The sequence below is a fragment of the Antedon bifida genome, chromosome 2 (genome assembly GCF_963402885.1).
Source record: "Antedon bifida chromosome 2, ecAntBifi1.1, whole genome shotgun sequence".
Lineage (NCBI taxonomy): Eukaryota > Metazoa > Echinodermata > Crinoidea > Comatulida > Antedonidae > Antedon > Antedon bifida.
Window position 1 is genome coordinate 4710600 of NC_136227.1, and position 15800 is coordinate 4726399.

The 15800-nt window shown below is 34.4% G+C and overlaps 1 protein-coding gene across 1 annotated transcript in view; it reads left to right on the forward strand.

The window, feature by feature from the left end:
• LOC144835348 (adhesion G-protein coupled receptor G6-like) overlaps window positions 1–15800 on the forward strand; it is a 48911-nt gene that overhangs the window by 15982 nt on the left and 17129 nt on the right. The gene's annotated exons all lie outside the window — the stretch shown is intronic.

A 15800-nucleotide genomic window follows, 5' to 3' on the forward strand; every position in this document is an offset into this window, starting at 1 on the left:
TAATAATAATACTAAAATATATCACCTACTAGCTATATTATAGCTAGTAGGTGATATACAGGAAATTAATTTTTCTAGGTATTCCATGCATACCACCGATAGTTCTACTATCAGTAGATGTGTCGTTCTATGAAAACAAATACTAGTAAGTGTATATATTTTTAACATTTGGTCCATTTCTATTGGCCATTGTCTTGGTCCTGATATCTATCATGCCCAGAGAGTTTTAATAAGTTGGCTATATAATTGATCATGCCTTATTACTAAAAACTAATTTATATTGTCTTACAGTTGTTATCTCAACACAATGGAATTCGACGTCTTCATCTACGCTGTTCTTATTCCAATCGCAATCGCCATCTTTTTCAACTGTATTATATTCGTATTGGTTCTTAAAAGTTTATACTGCTCGCGATCTAACGCAATGCTGAACAAAAATGCAACTCTAGAAGAAAAGAAGAAACGAGTGTTCAACGCTATCGCTATATCTTTCCTCTTAGGCCTGACATGGGTTTTTGGATTTCTGTCTTTTGAGAGCAAAGCTGATCACGTGTTTGTAATATTGTTCTGCGTGTTTAACTCTTTCCAGGGAGTTGCAATATTCTATTTGTTTACGTTCAGACAGAAAGAATTTAAAGATTTAAAGAAACGTAACACGAAAAAGTACTTACCGCCAAAGGTATCCAATGTTAATTATTCACATAGAACAGTTAACAACAGTAACAACAGTGTATTATCTAATTCAACATTACCGAAAATGACAGCTCAGAAAAATCAGTTTATCGGTAGTAGCTTTTCTGCTGAGGTAGAAAATCCAGCATTTGAAAGTAGTGAAGAAGACAATGACTAAAACGATAGAAGGTATTTGTTCGAGCGGCGCTATCAAGCACGCCCGTATCCGGCATTTTGTAAAATGCATCCGGGTTTTTTTTTTAACAATTATAATAATCAGACTTTGTATAGGCTATGAATATTATTCAAATAATGATGAAAACCTCCTAATAAATATGCTAATTTTATCTAAAAAACTACAGTTAGAATTCCTCTTCCTCAGCAAAGAGAAGGGGTGCCTTTTTGAAGATAGAGATGACTCGTGGAAAATGTTATTATTTGTGATTCACTTTAGGTCGTAGGTCGCTTGTTTTCCACTTGGACATAACGAAATTTAGTTTACTAAGAAGAAGAACAAGCAAGACAGTTCGAATAATTCATCATTTGTGATTGGTAAAATTACTGCGTTGCCTCCTAGGTTGGGGAACAAGTTTTAACGGCATAACTTATAACTATTGTACTTTAAATAATCCTGAATTAGTACGGATAAATATTAGAGATTCTGATTATTTATTACCATGAATTCATTAATACTGAAAATTTAAATTAAAATTCAAAGCCTCAACAAATATTAAACAGAGAATGTTTACACGCTTCGGTAATTATCGGGTAGTGATAATATCACTATTATGTGGGTTGGTTCTGTAGTGTTGAGTTATAACTTAGAGTAGAGATTGTATCGACTTGTTTTTTCCGTTTTCATGATATTACCAAAGAAACATACATTGCAGAATAGAATGTTAAGTTTCAAGTTGTTATTTTTACGGGTAGTTACAAAGTGCGAGGCAGCGAGGCATGCGAGGCAGGAAAGGCAAGCGAGGCAATTCAGAAATTTATGCGAGGCATCGTTTTACCATCATCAAAAATGCGAGGCATCATTTTATCATTTCCCAAAATTGCGAGGCAGGAAATCACCGAAATTGAAGTAGCCTAGGCTTATATAGGCCCACTAGTTCCCTTTTGCACCTGCCTTGTATTTTAACTCGAAATTTGTCAATCAATTATCCTGAATACCACTCCTTAGAATTAGTAAATCTACTTTAATGAAGAAAATCACATAAAAGTAACAATAAATCCGTTAAATTGGTGATTTTACAGACGTTTTCCTCGCATACTGTTCGCGAATTTCGCACACTCAATGTTCAATATTTTCGTTTCTATGGAACGCCAAAAGAGCAAAATTAATTAGAGGGCTAAAACTCTGTGGAATCCATATATTTAACGCATTATTTGGTGAAAATCACGTACAATTTCAATAGGTTTTGTCACTGTCACTTGTCAGAAAGGAAAAATGTTGCTGTTGATACTGTCTAGGCTAGGTAGTGATGTTGATTTAGGATTGATTATTATTCTTTGAAAACAGAACAGTATCAGAACATGGAGGTATAAATAGATATATAATATAATCTATTTTATACCTCCATGATCAGAAGTAACTTATTACAGCATTTTTTATTGACAAATTAACCAAATATATTGAAATTAAACGTGTTTTTCACTAATAAATGCATGAGAAATTGACGCATTCCACTGAGGTTTAGTCCTCTATTATCGTTGTTTTTTTGGCGCTCCATAGAAACAAAAATATTAAACATTGAATAAGTGAAATTAGCGAACAGTGTGTGAGAAACACGCCTGTATAATCATTAATATAAGGATTTATTTGTTTCTTTTTATGTGATTCTTCTTCATTAAAGAATTCTCTCGCAATTTTTTTCTTTGCGGCATGTTATTTAATCGGCATATCAGTTACCTTTTATTCACCGCCAGTTATTGAACTTGTCGTGGCCATCGCTGTTCACTTTATTTGCGGTACACAGGTTGATTTCCTACTAGAGAATGGAATGTCAAAAATGTCTTTGGCACGCCGCTCAGAGAGAAGTCTGTGCGTTGCTGCTGAAACCACGTGCTATAGTAAAGAGGCCATCTCTCGGGTCTACCGGATCGATGCGCGGGGTGTGCCAAAATATTATTTTCACTCTGCTATGTTCGAGAGACATGTTAAATTAATTGTAAAGTGAACACGCTCGAAATGCCAACAAACATTTGATGAGTGTCGCTATAACAATTATTGTTTATCGTTCAGATTTTAAAAATATACTTTTGAACAGTTTGGGCACTTTTGTAAAAGTAAAATTTGACACGATATGACTTGAATGAAAAAATAATCGTTACATAAAAATAAATAACATGATGAGTGTATACACGAATCTATTTAGATACGCTACGCCTATTATCAAAATATAAATAATTGATTATTAGGCCTATAATATAGCATAATAGCACGTTAAGATATGCCTCGCACCTTTTTGGAAGTGTAAACTATATGCCTCGCATGCCTCGCACTTTTGGAAATGATAAAATGATGCCTCGCACAAATATTTGGCCTGCCGCGCTTGCCTCGCGTGCCTCGCTGCCTCGCACTTTGTCAACACTGGTTTTACACCCGGTGATAAAAATCATGTCCTAGTTGTCTATAAATGTATCCAGTATTGACTGTGTCATCTGCATATATTTTACTGTGCTACTTTCATTTGAATTGGCTATGACACTGCTGGTGAACAAAGAGAATATTTTTACAGCCGGTGAAAAAAAATGTCCTAGTTTTCTATACATCATTTCATCATTGCCAGTAATGGAGCCAGTTATGACTCTGTCATCTGCATATTTTACTATGCTATATTCATTTGAATTGGCTCTGAAACTACTGGTGAACAAAGAAAATAACATTGACCCTTGTGGCATGCCTATGCTAACAGTTCTCAGTTCTCTTATCAGATAAACCGTTTAACGTACTTTATTCTTTTTGTTAAGACTGTTAATTGTATATAAATGATCAATAAATATAATATATGGTTTGTGTTATTACATTATATATTCATGGATTATTGGAAAGAATAATAAAAATAAGAAGAGATGATGACATTAAACAAACATACGATCATGTACGGTGAATTGTGGGATATTAAAAAAAAATCATTCAAATGTTGCTTCCAAAATTCAAAATAAATTATTATTGTTATTAATTGTTATCAACTAGATGGTACGCTCGCTTCGCTCGCGTACCATCTAGGTCGCGCCCATAGATGGTTCTCGAATACACAGTAATTTCAGCTTAAAAAAAATGGGGGTTTTTTTAATGTACGTACTGCAGGACTATAATAGTTATTGTCGTTTACAGAAAAGAATAAATAGACACGATGATTTATGTATTAAACTAAAATTAGCACACTGGGAATTACTTCCAAAAGAAAAACTTGTCACAAAATGAGTCCAAATTTGTTATTTTGACTCATTTAAACAAACCCAATTTGTGTTTTGTGTGTAACATTAGGGTTGAGGGGGATGGGGAAGAGGATATGGGTACAAAGAAGAAACATTTTTTAAAATATATTCTTTATCTACTCAGTAACGAAATATGTTTTTCATGTTTGATAGGCCTATAAATAATATACCACTTGATACAGTAACACATTTGCGATTTAATACTTTGTTACAACTGTCACTGTCATAGTCGATTGAAATAGCATAGTACATGTAACGATATACGTACCACTACAACGTTTATATTCTTTGTAATTATTAATTAATACAAACGTTGAGAAGCAACTGTCAGTAGTACAGTTTATTTGTATATTGCTTCGCTCGCGTACCATCTAGGCCGTGCCCACAGATGGTTCTCGAATACACAGTAATTTCAGCTTAAAAAAATGGGGGTTTTTTTAATGTACGTACTGCAGGACTATAATAGTTATTGTCGTTTACAGAAAAGAATAAATAGACACGATGATTTATGTATTAAACTAAAATTAGCACACTGGGAATTACTTCCAAAAGAAAAACTTGTCACAAAATGAGTCCAAATTTGTTATTTTGACTCATTTAAACAAACCCAATTTGTGTTTTGTGTGTAACATTAGGGTTGAGGGGGATGGGGAAGAGGATATGGGTACAAAGAAGAAACATTTTTTAAAATATATTCTTTATCTACTCAGTAACGAAATATGTTTTTCATGTTAGATAGGCCTATAAATAATATACCACTTGATACAGTAACACATTTGCGATTTAATACTTTGTTAAAACTGTCACTGTCATAGTCGATTGAAATAGCATAGTACATGTAACGATATACGTACCACTACAACGTTTATATTCTTTGTAATTATTAATTAATACAAACGTTGAGAAGCAACTGTCAGTAGTACAGTTTATTTGTATATTGCTTCGCTCGCGTACCATCTAGGCCGTGCCCACAGATGGTTCTCGAATACACAGTAATTTCAGCGTAAAAAAATGCTTTTTTTTAAATGTACGTACTGCAGGACTATAATAGTTATTGTCGTTTACAGAAACGAATAAATAGACACGATGATTTATGTATTAAACTAAAATTAGCACACTGGGAATTACTTCCGAAAGAGAAACTTGTCACAAAATGAGTCCACATTTGTTATTTAGACTCATTTAAACAAACCCAATTTGTGTTTTGTGTGTAACATTGGGGTTGAGGGATGGGGAAGAGGATATGGGTACAAAGAAGAACAATTTTTAAATATATTCTTTATCTACTCAGTAACGAAATATGTTGTTCATGTTTGATAGGCCTATAAATAATATACCACTTGATACAGTAACACATTTGCGATTGAATACTTTGTTAAAACTGTCACTGTCATAGTCGATTGAAATAGCATAGTACATGTAACGATATACGTACCACTACAACGTTTATATTCTTTGTAATTATTAATTAATACAAACGTTGAGAAGCAACTGTCAGTTGTACAGTTTATTTGTATATTGCTTCGCTCGCGTACCATCTAGGTCGCGCCCACAGATGGTTCTCGAATACACAGTAATTTCAGCGTTAAAAAAATGGGGTTTTTTTTTAATGTACGTACTGCAGGACTATAATAGTTATTGTCGTTTACAGACGATGATTTATGTATTAAACTAAAATTAGCACACACTGGGAATTACTTCCAAAAGAGAAACTTGTCACAAAATGTGTCCAAATTTGTTATTTTGACTCATTTAAACAAACCCAATTTGTGTTTTGTGTGTAACATTAGGGTTGAGGGATGGGGAAGAGGATATGGGTACAAAGAAGAACAATTTTTTTTAATATATTCTTTATCTACTCAGTAACGAAATATGTTTTTCATGTTTGATAGGCCTATAAATAATATACCACTTGATACAGTAACACATTTGCGATTGAATACTTTGTTAAAACTGTCACTGTCATAGTCGATTGAAATAGCATAGTACATGTAACGATATACGTACCACTACAACGTTTATATTCTTTGTAATTATTAATTAATACAAACGTTGAGAAGCAACTGTTAGTAGTACAGTTTATTTGTATATTGCTTCGCTCGCGTACCATCTAGGTCGTGCCCACAGATGGTTCTCGAATACATAGTAATTTCAGCGTAAAAAATGCTTTTTTTTAAATGTACGTACTGCAGGACTATAATAGTTATTGTCGTTTACAGAAACGAATAAATAGACACGATGATTTATGTATTAAACTAAAATTAGCACACTGGGAATTACTTCCGAAAGAGAAACTTGTCACAAAATGAGTCCAAATTTGTTATTTAGACTCATTTAAACAAACCCAATTTGTGTTTTGTGTGTAAAATTGGGGTTGAGGGATGGGGAAGAGGATATGGGTACAAAGAAGAACAATTTTTAAATATATTCTTTATCTACTCAGTAACGAAATATGTTTTTCATGTTTGATAGGCCTATAAATAATATACCACTTTTTTATATTCTTTGTAATTATTAATTAATACAAACGTTGAGAAGCAACTGTCAGTAGTAGGCCTACAGTTTATTTGTATATTGTACCTTTTATATAACAGTAGGGCCTACTCACACTCACACTAATACGTTTATTTGTACATGTGTTATACATCTAACAGTACCCACACTCACAGTAAATTCAATGGTGACCAAAAATGTTAATACGTATTTACAGTGATGTCCAAGTATTGCAATTTAATCTATATAGGTTTTAGGTTAATTCCCCAAGGGCCAATAAATTTACCTACAGCTGGTGGTACTTGTGTTAAAGCAAAGAGTTATATTGGAATGTTCCATTCATCGGAAATCAATACATTTGTATAAACGTATATTAAATCTATCAAAATAGTATGTTTTTAAGAAAATAGGTCTGTCTTCAACATTATGATGCTGTACTCGAGCTGTTCAACCGGTTTTCAGCCATTAAAAACAATTATCGTAGGAGGAGATAGGAAAATGCAAAGCATCTTCGTATTATTGTATGCGGGTATTTTTCAAGATAGACATGCATTGGACAGTGTATACCACGATCGGAAAACACCCCTATTTGGGGCAAATCGTTGAAACTAAATTCGTGTTAATCGTCAATAACTAATTATCTAACTCAATTTAATTAGTAAACAGGGTTACATCAGGTGGTTAAAATCAGTACCGAAAGTACGAACCAACTTTATATACCATCGAGTAAAAATTCTAAAAGTAAGGCGCGATTTACCGAATTTTGCCCTTACGTAAATTTATATATAGATACAAATCTGAATGTACAGTAGAATCGAACGAGTCACTGTTCAGCGGTTACTGTGTTTGTTACAATAAGATATTACACTATTATCATCAGTAGCCACTTTTTAAGGGCTGTACGTCCTCCACTCTACGATGCATCCGGCATTCGCATGTTTAACGGCGGTGATGGTATTTTTTCTAGAAGAATGGTCTAGTAAGTATACTTTATTTTTGTAAGTTGTATAAACAAAAGTGGCGTTAAAACATCTAAGGCCAAAGCTATCGCAACTTCCTGATAGAAAAAAAATCTTTTTAGATGGTGTGTGTGTTGGGGGAGGGGGCTTCGCTAGCTTGTGACCTACATAATACGGGCAATACCAAATGTATACTCTTGTGTATTAAATTTAGAATATTATGGTTTACATTTAGTTAGTATTTTTAACATTAATGTTAAAGATATTGTCCCCGTTTTTTATGTTTTTGTTGAATACACCATTTTAATGTCACCAATAGTTATTCACTTTGACTAAAAATTTGATCTAAAAAAAAATAATTTTTCTGAAAATACTGTAATTTAAAGCAAAAATAGTAAAATTGACTGGAAGTAAATGGGTTTTTGGTTAAATTTAAACGTTTATTTTGTCTTTTTATATGTGAAAACATCACGGAAGTGATTAACTTTTTTTTTTATTAATCTTAATTATTCATTTTAACAACTCATATTGCGCAAATTTTAAATTATCAGCGGAGCCTTATGCCTTACTGTCAAAACGTTGTTTGAAATAAAGGTCTTAGCTAATTTTGTACTGATTATATTTAAACATGAAAACAATGATATCATACTTTGGTATTACTATCATAGTAAATTGAAATAAAACATCAATTGGGTTCTGTAGTCTCATGTTATATATATATATATTCTAAATAATTTAAATCAATTAAGATAAATTGAATGAAATTGTTTTTGACAGATGCACAAACGTTTTCATCACAGCAACCAACAGCTTCTACGCCGTTTACAACAACGTTTGCATCGTTTACAACAGAATCAGGCACAACGTTGCAGCAAACGACTGTTGAGACAGACACAACAACTGTAGAACAAACAACGTTTGCATCTACAACAGATTCAGGAACAACACCGGAACTAACAACGTCTATACCATTTACAACAGGAATATCAAACAATACGTCACAAACCAATGGTACTTCAAATACACCAACACCGGAGCTAACAACGTCTGAACCATTGACATCAAGAGTTTCAAACACTACGTCACAAAACAATGTTACTTCAAATACACCAACACCGGAGCCACCAACTGTTGAACCGCTTAAAACAGGAATATCAAACACTACGTCACAAACCAATGGTACTTCAAATACACCAACACCGGAGTCAACAACGTCTGAACCATTGACAACAAGAGTTTCAAACACTACGTCACAAAACAAAGTTACTTCAAATACAACAACTCCGGAGCCACCAACTATTGAACCGATTACAACAGGAATATCAAACACTACGTCACAATCCAATGGTACTTCAAATACAACAACACCGGAGCCAACAACTTTTGAACCGATTACAACAGGAATATCAAACACTACGTCACAATCCAATGGTACTTCAAATACAACAACACCGGAGCCAACAATGTTTGAACCGATTACAACAGTAATATCAAACACTACGTCACAAACCAATGGTACTTCAAATACAACAACACCGGAGCCAACAACATTTGAACCGATTACAACAGGAATATCAAACACTACGTCACAAACCAATGGTACTTCAAATACAACAACACCGGAGCCACCAACGCTTGAACCATTGACAACAAGAGTTTCAAACACTACGTCACAAACCAATGTTACTTCAAATACAAAAACACAAGAGCCACCAACTGTTGAACCGTTTACAACAAGAATATTAAACACTACGTCACCCAATAGTACTTCAAATGCACCAACACTGGAGCCAACAACGTCTGAACCATTTACAACAGGAATATCAAATACATCGTCACAAACCAATGTTACTTCAAATACACCAACACCGGAACCACCAACGCTTGAACCATTGACAACAAGAGTTTCAAACACTACGTCACAAAACAATGGTACTTCAAATGCACCAACACCGGAACCAACAACGTCTGAACCATTTACAACAGAAATATCATACACTACGTCACAAACCAATGGTATTTCACATACACCAACACCGGAACTAACAACGTCTATACCATTTACAACAGGAATATCAAACAATACGTCACAAACCAATGGTACTTCAAATAAACCAACACCGGAGCTAACAACGTCTGAACCATTGACATCAAGAGTTTCAAACACTACGTCACAAAACAATGTTACTTCAAATACACCAACACCGGAGCCACCAACTGTTGAACCGCTTACAACAGGAATATCAAACACTACGTCACAAGCCAATGGTACTTCAAATACACCAACACCGGAGCCAACTACGTCTGGACCATTTACAACTGTAAACCAAACAACTCTTCCACCTATTACAACAGCAATGTTAGGAACAACGTTGCAGAAAACAACAATTGAGACAGACACAACAACTGTAGAACCAACAACGTTGCCATCGTTTACAACGGAATCAGGAACAACGTTACAGCAAACCACTATTGAGACAGACACAACAACTGTGGAGCCAACAACGTTTCCATTGTTTACAACAGAATCAGGAACAACGTTACAGCAAACCACTGTTGAGACAGACACAACAACTGTAGAACAAACAACGTTTACATCAACAACAGAATCAGGAACAACGTTACAGCAAACCACTGTTGAGACAGACACAACAACTGTAGAACAAACAACGTTTACATCAACAACAGAATCAGGAACAACGTTACAGCAAACCACTGTTGAGACAGACACAACAACTGTAGAACAAACAACGTTTACATCTACAACAGAATCAGGAACAACGTTACAGCAAACCACTATTGAGACAGACACAACAACTGTAGAGCCAACAACGTTTCCATTGTTTTCAACAGAATCAGGAACAACGTTACAGCAAACCACTGTTGAGACAGATACAACAACTGTAGAACAAACAACGTTTACATCTACAACAGAATCAGGAACAACGTTACAGCAAACCACTATTGAGACAGACACAACAACTGTAGAGCCAACAACGTTTCCATTGTTTTCAACAGAATCAGGAACAACGTTACAGCAAACCACTGTTGAGACAGATACAACAACTATAGGGCCAACAACGTTTGCATCAACAACAGAATCAGGAACAACGTTACAGCAAACCACTGTTGAGACAGATACAACAACTATAGAACCAACAACGTTTCCATCGTTTACAACAGAATCGGGAACAACGTTGCAGCAAACCACTGTTGAGATACCATTGTTGATAGATACAACTGTAGGAATAAAAAGTACTTTTCCATCGTTTACAACACCAGATACGATGACGTCAGAACCATTGGCAACTAAAGGTTTGTATTATTTTTTTATTCTTAACTCTGATGCAAAATCAATGAAACTAGTTTTAGCATCCTCCTATATATAGTTTATGTACAGTATGTTATTATTTGTGTTATTTTAATGCGTCTACGCATCAAATAATATAATTTAAAATAACGTATTTATTTATGATGAGAGAGTTTGCTCAAGTTATTCTTAGAATAAATACTGAGCATGTTTATTAAAAATAGATAACATTCCACCAACAATCGAATGCCCCAGTGACATATCATCGACGGACACATCTCCTGATTGGATAATACCAATAGCAAACGATGATGAAAACCCGCCACCATCGGTTGATTGTACCAGTAAACCGGGAGAATCTTATCAAACTGGATCGATCACAAAAGTTATATGCACCACAACTGATGTTGTCGGACAGACGGATACTTGCTCATTTTACATAACTATAGGTAAGTCTTTCGATTGTACAACCCTGTACATTAAAGTTGAACAAGCTGATTTCCTAAATATATTATTATAACAATCGTTTTTTTTTATATTCTGAAATTGTTGATATTATAGAAACTGGTCTATCTACACAAATCAAAAACCTGACACAGGTAAGTTTTTGATTATCGTCTTCTCATATTTAGTTAATTTTGTAAACATTAACTTAAAAACTCAAAAACATGTGTTCCTTTAACAACTATTATTATTGTCAATAGAGTGGTATCAGTGAAGAGAATGTAGAAGAGGTTGCAGTTGAGCTTGAGGAAATAGTAGAGAAAACAGAAGACTCTGGTGACCTTGAACCTGCTGATATACAAGAAGTATCCGTAGCTTTGGGGAAAATAACTGATATTGAATCAACAAACGAAATTGTAAGTTAAAAAACATAAAATTTATCCTCAGAACACATCATGCTTGATATTTTCCTACTAACCGCATGTCATTTGAAAGAGATATAAGTAGTTAAGTTAAGAAGTATATCAAAAGCCTTTAGGGCACAGTGTTATTGGAAACCGTTCATTATACTGTGATATGACTGTGATTCCAGGTCACGGATGCTGTAGTCGATACTGTAGATGCAGTGCTCTCATCTGATTCATCAGACACTGATCTCCCTCTTGAGACAACCTCTGCCATCCTTGAGTCTTTGGAGCAACAAATTAGTACTGCAGCCACTGATGGTCAGAATTACACACAAAATGAAGAAACTCTGTCTGTGCAGACTTTAAGTTTTGACTCTGATAATCTTAGACATGATGTTGTATTCACTGTGCAAGAAAAGGAAGAGACTGAGGTTTGCGTTGATGGAGGATGTGGGGATTACCAATCCATAACTTTACCACGTGATCTGCTAACAAACAGTACGTACATGATAATGATTTTTACTTTGATAACCTTAGACATGATATTGTATTCATGGTGGAAGATCAAAGAAAAACTGAGGTTTGTGTTGATTGTCGTTGTAGCGCCTATGACCAGTCTATTACAATAACACGCGATCTGGTGGCATTTAGACAATTGTATAGTAGCCCTATCTCTACATAATTATACATACTCATTAAATACAGTTTTAATTACGCGAAAGTATGCCGAAATTACTACAGTACAGTATATTTTGTTGCCCCATGATACACATTTATTTTTTTAAACAGATAATATGTGGTCCAACGTGAGTTTTACATCATATTACAATTCAAAATTGTTCCAGTCATCTAGTTCTGGAAATCTCAACCTATCGGACGTTATTCTATCAGCAACTGTGTATGACGACAGCCTTCCAACGGTGTTTGAAGAACCTGTTAAAATTGTCTTCAATATTCCTAAGGTACAGTGTAATGTTTTATGTTTAATATTTATGAGATTCGTTTTAGGTTGACTTGCACACATTCTCTCAAGCTTGGTTCCAATGCAACGACGTTGGCACAATGCCAGTGAGTTGACCAATCACAAGGGACAGTTTGGATGATCTATAAGTTATATTGGTCAAATTACTCGTATGCGCTTACGCTATTGCGTTGCGTCCAATTGGAAATCAAGCTTAGTCACTACCACCACCGAATATTTGCATATTATTTTCAGTTTTATTTTGAGCAGGCTTATGCAAATCAAAATTCTACTTGTGTGTTTTGGAACACAACTCTCAACGGCTTTGGTGATTGGTCAGAAGATGGATGTATGCTTGTTAGTTCGGACGACAACGATGGCAGTATAACATGCCACTGTACACATCTGACAAATTTTGCAGTTTTATTTGTAAGTTTCACGTTTCTTTTTTCATTTAAGTTATAATAAAAATCGTTATCAACAATTATAAAACGTTTCATTTTTATAGAATCGAGTAATTTCATTTTTTTTAAATGTTTTCAGTTTGATAATAACTTGGCGGACACGTTTGGAGTGTTTTTGGACATAGTAACGTATGTAGGATGTGTGATGTCCATATTGTGTCTACTGGTGACAATCGTTGTCAGTCTATCAATAAAGTAAGCTACAGTCCTTTTTTAAAGGCTAATTTGCTCAGGCATAATTATTGAAGTATAACGTTTACTAAACTGCCTGGACGAAGTTATAGTGTGCTATTCATCCAGGCAAAATTATGCAATTGTATCATGAATTCTGATGAGCGCCCCTAATTCACATGGCCTAACACTATAGTGTATACACTACGTGTCCAATAACACCAAATACATAAATAAGCCTATCACTTTTTCAACAGAACTCTTCGCAAACGTCAACCTCAGAAAATACTATTAAACCTTTCCATCTCACTAACTTGTCTGTATATCACATTCATATGTGGCATCGATACTGCAACTCCAGGAACTGTAGCTTGTACAACAATAGCTGTATTGTTACATTACTTTCTGTTGACGTCTGTCGCATGGACATCCATGGAAGCAGTTAATATGTATTTGTTATTTGTTAAAATTTTCAACGTTAATACCGCCAAGTTTTTGTGGTTTTCAATGATTTTCGCTTGGGGTAACTACGATATTTTTTATAGATGTTGGCAGTGATGTTGAGTAATGTTACCGACATTCTAGGATAAATCAATTCTAATCTAAGTGTAAAGTCGTATTTCATTTTTTTAATGAATACACAAAATATCCTCAATGACGTCACGAAAGGATACACCATTTATATGCATGATTGATTATGTACTGAATGCACTCACACATTAATATGACACAGTTTAGATTGGCCTACCGTGTTATATAATTAATTTTTATCTATCATTATTATTAAATAGGCATACATTTACAGGGATAAACTCTAAATGGCCTAGTCATTGATATACTGGAAATATGTATCTACTTTTTCTAGGTTTTCCGTGCATACCACCGGTAGTTCTACTAACAATAGATGTGTCTTTCTATGAAAACAAAGACTAGTAAGTGTACTTTTAATGCATTCTATCCGATAACAATGTATTTCTTAACAACCTACTAAAACTAAAAAAAATTAAATTAAATACTATTATGAATTCCAATTATACTATTATAAAATCAATTAATCTCAAATTAATATATTTTAAATTTAAAACAAATTTACAGTGAGCAACGTCTGCAAAATATCACACAAGACAATTTTCTGAGCATGTGCAGATTGAGCTTGTTTTGCTCATTTGCGAGACTTAATCAGCCTGAATGCTTCAATGACCAATATTCGTACTTCATGCTTCATTGAAAATAAACCTATATAGTACAAATTAATAATAATAAATTATTTTTAATGACCGTTATTATCTATAGGGCCTTGTCTATTGGTCCGTGTCTATTGGACATTGTTTATTGGAACATATATATTGAAAACTTGCCTACTGTACTTTACTATCATTATGACATTACTAAAAACTAATTTATATTGTCTTACAGCTGTTATCTCAACACAAAGGAATTCGACGTCTTCTACGCTGTTCTTATTCCAATCGCAATTGCCATCTTTTTTAACGCTATTATATTCGTATTGGTTCTTAACAGTTTATACTGCTCGCGATCTAACGCAATGCAGACAAAAGATGTAACTCTAGATGAAATGAAAAAAAGAGTCTTCAACTCTATCGCTATATCTTTCCTGTTGGGCTTTACATGGGTTTTTGGATTTCTGTCTTTTGATAGCAAAGCTGACCATGTATTTCTAATTTTGTTCTGTGTGTTTAATTCTTTCCAGGGAGTTTCAATATTTGTTTTGTTTACGTTCAGACAACAAGAATTTAAAGATTTAAAGAAACGTTACACGAATAGGTACTTACCGCAACAGTTATCCAATGTTAGTTATTCTCATAGAACGGCTACCAACAGTAGGCCTAACAACAGTGTACAATTATCTAATTCAACATTACCAACTATGACATCTCAGAGAAATCACTTTACCGGTACCTTTACAGCTGAGGTAGAAAATCCAGCATTTGAAAGTAGTGAAGAAGACGATGACCAATACGATAGCTATTTGGTCGAGCGGTTCCATACAAGCACGCCCGCATCCGGTTGAACAGCTGCACTTTGTGGAATGCATCAGCATTTTGTAACATTAAACAATCAGTTTTTGTATATGAATACTATTTGTATGAGAATGAAAACCAACTTATAGCTTGCTCCTAATAAATATGCAACTTTTATCAATTTTCAAACTTACAATTGGAACTAGTCTTCCCCGGCAAAGGGAAGAGGGAGGGGTGCCTGCCAAATTACCATTATATTTATTGAGTCATTAAAGGATAATGAGAAACAATGCTCTTCTACAGCTAGTTTCAATCCCTCCCACTGTGTGAACTTGCCATTGTTTCTGGCTTTCACACCAATCCCACCCTTTTCCACTTATATTCCAAGTTTCCTGGACTTTCTGCATTCTCACTCCTGAGGACGATCAAAGCATATTGATCGAAACGTCGAGAAACTCAACAGTTCTGTTCAGAACTAATATATCAACAATAA